Source organism: Phyllostomus discolor, chromosome 1, assembly GCF_004126475.2.
Source record: "Phyllostomus discolor isolate MPI-MPIP mPhyDis1 chromosome 1, mPhyDis1.pri.v3, whole genome shotgun sequence".
Lineage (NCBI taxonomy): Eukaryota > Metazoa > Chordata > Mammalia > Chiroptera > Phyllostomidae > Phyllostomus > Phyllostomus discolor.
This window is the reverse complement of record NC_040903.2, coordinates 56149128-56152392: the sequence shown is the minus strand read 5'-3', so window position 1 is coordinate 56152392 and position 3265 is coordinate 56149128. Positions and strand designations below refer to the sequence as shown.

Below are 3265 nucleotides of genomic sequence, written 5' to 3'. Positions count from 1 at the left end.
GTAAACATTTAGGAACTTTTGTAGAAGTTTGATGGAGAAATTTTATGTCTAGTGAATCTAATTAAAAAATGGAACTTTATTTGTATATCTTTGGTTTTAATTTTATTTTGGCTAGTTATTTATTTTTATTGTATTTTATAAGGTATCAGTCTGTGATAAATTGGGAAAAATTGGTCTTATATTACAGATAGTTTGAGAAGCACCGGCTTGGAGAACCAGGAGATAATGTTTTGAGGACGAAGGTATCACCCTCTCCCAAATGGGAATGGAGTTTATGAAGTGGAGGAGGGTCAAAAATTTCTTACCTTGAAGAAGGTTGTCAGAAACAATGACCTCTACTTAGAACAATGGCGTTATTTAGAACAATGGCTCTCAAAAATGTTTGTCTTAGGACTCTCCATACATTAAAAAAATTCAGTTTCCAATTGTTTATTGCAAATGCATAGAAATACGATTGGTTTATAAACTGTTTTTTTTTTTCATATTCTGTGACCATGTTTATCTCACATATTTGGTCTAGTAATGTTTTTGTTTGTTTGTTGGTTGGTTTTAGATTCTTTGTGATTTTCTACATAGATGGTCACATTACCTGGGAGCAGAGGCAGTTTAATTTATCTATCTTTATTTTGTTTATTTATTTATAATCCATTCCCTTTTTTTCTTTTTCTTGCCTAATTTCCCTGAGGCCTCCACTATAACATTAGATGGGAGTGGTAGAAGCAGATGCCTTGTCTTATTCCCAATCTTAGAGGGAAAGCATTACATTTTTCACAACTAAGTATGGACAGTAGTTGTAGTTTTTGAAAAAAGCACTTTACAAGATTCAGGAATATCCCTTCATGTCCTAATATGCAGACTTTTTATCCTGAATGGATGTTGAATTCTGTAAAAGTCTTTCTCTAAATCTGTAGAGATGATTATTTTAGAAAATACATTTTATTTACTTTTTAGAGAGAGGGAATGTAGGGAGAAAGAGAGGGAGAGAAACATCATATGAAAGAGAGACATCGATTGGTGTCCTCTAGCACCTGCCTGAACTGAGAAGCACCAGAAACCTGGTCCTGCAGTGCGACTGGAAATCAAACCAGCGCCCTCTTGCCTGCGGGGCAATGATCAGCGGAGTGAGCCACGCTGGCCATGTGGTGTTTTTTCTTCAGTCGGTTGATATAGTAAACTACATTGATATTTGAATTCTGAATGTTTTACAGGCTCAGGATAAACCCCACTTATTCAAATGTATTTTCATTTTAATATGTTACTGAATTAAATTTGCTAGTATTTGGTTGAGGATTTTAAATTTATGTTCATAATATATGTTGCACTGTGGTGATCTTTCCTTGTAACGTATTTGTTTAACATTAAGTACAACCTTACTTTCACATGCACCTTTAGATCACAACATTCATGGCACATTGCCTTTTAGTCCCTAAATATGCAATTTAGAGATGTTTTCAGAAATTACTATGCAACTGATGAGAAAGCTAAGGTAATTTCTGAAGGTAAATAACTATAAACCTGGACAGAAGTTTTCTAGCTTCTTATCTTCTAGAAACAGTTTCACAAATCATTTGGAAAGTCATCCTAGAGGTAAGCATAATAAACCACATTTCCTATTCATCCTTGAAGTCAACCTTTCTCAAGAAATGATTAAACAACACCTGTTTTTGAAGTCGTCAGTAAGGCCTGACTGGGACGTTCAGCTCTGGTTCTGGATCAGTTTTCTGGCTTGGACTGGTCAGGAGTCACTTCCTTCAGCATCTCCATCAGTGAATTTGAGTGTACGTTAACATTATCTTCTCTTTCAATTCTGTAGCCTTTTCTGGTAGAAGCATATTTTGAATGTCCATCTCAGGTGCATTTCGATAGCTTTTGTTTTTAAGAGCTAGCACACCATTTTAGCATTGGAAGGGCAGATATGACCTCTCAAGGCAGCCAAGGCCACATTGTGGGGAATACTGTTGGAAACCAATGGGAATCCCACAGGACTACAGGATAAAAGGTTGAAAGAACTGCATTTGATTGACCTTCAATGCCAACTAGGAAGGAAGCTTCCACAATCACATTATTTATAACCTGGAGAAGACTAGGGCCCTGAGGGACCACAAGGAGGCCCAAGTGAGGTGCACCCACCGAGTCACAATGCACCTCTCAGGCTGCAGATACGAGAATGCCGTGGCTGAGCGGCAAGGACCTCTACACCATCTGGGTGCCCCACTCCATGGAAGTCATAAAAGAAGGTTCATCTATTGCCTTAGTGCCATTAAGAGTCCTCCTTATGCAGCTTTGTATATCGCCAGCCATGTTGCCTGGCATAGTCGCCACCTTCTGCAGCCGCTGCCTGGTCCTTCTAATATTTTTGTCTGGTTTTGGGATCTGGGCAATGCTAGGAAGTTAAGAATGAGTTGGAAAGTGTTGCTTCCTCTTCTATGGAGGAGTTTGTATAGAATCAGTATTATAGCTTGCTTAAAAATGTTCTATAACATTTTCTGGTGAAATAATTTGAGCTTGGAGTTTTCTTTATGGGTAGGCTTAAAACTGCAAATTCAATTTTTTAAATAGATACAAGATTATTCATATTACCTATTTGTTTGTTAGTGAACTTTGGCAGTTTATTGCTTTCAAGGAATTTTTCCATTTCCTCCAAATTGTTGAATTTATGAGTACACAGTTATTTTTAGTATTGCCTATTATCCCTTTGATTTTTATAGGATTTGTAGTAAAGTCCTCTCTTTCCTTCCTCACATTAGTAGTTTGTGTCTTCCTCCTTTTTTTCTTTTCATCTGGTCTGATTAGAGGTTTATCAATTTTATTGATTTAAAAATATCTTTGGCTTCTTTTATTTTTCTATTTTTAATTTTATTAAATTTCTTATCTTTACTATTTCCTTTCTTTTGCTTGTGTTGGTTTTAATTTGTTCCTTTTCTAGCTTCTTAAGGTAGAAGTTTATTGTAGGAGACCGTTCTCCGTGGCATGGGCCCAGCTCCCACTTGGAGATGCACAGGACCCACACCCATGGACAGGTTCTCCCGTGTGGAATCAGGCCTGCAATGTGCCTAGGCCGCTTTGAGTCTTGCTCTTGCTAAAAAACTCCCTCACCCTGAATTGAGGACATTTACTGCAAAGCAACTTCCTAAAATCCATGCTAAACCTTCCAAGGATGAGTGTAACCAGTTCAATCACTTTTGCCTTTTCATTTGCAAATATCCCTCTTCTGTGATATGATTAGCAGCATTGGCTCCTTTGATTTCTGTATAAGGTAACCACC

General features: G+C 37.3%; 1 pseudogene; it reads right to left on the bottom strand.

The window, feature by feature from the left end:
• Positions 1 to 1681: 1681 nt before the first annotated feature.
• LOC114491909 lies at positions 1682 to 2313 on the bottom strand (annotated as a pseudogene).
• Between the last annotated feature and the right edge of the window lie 952 nt (positions 2314 to 3265).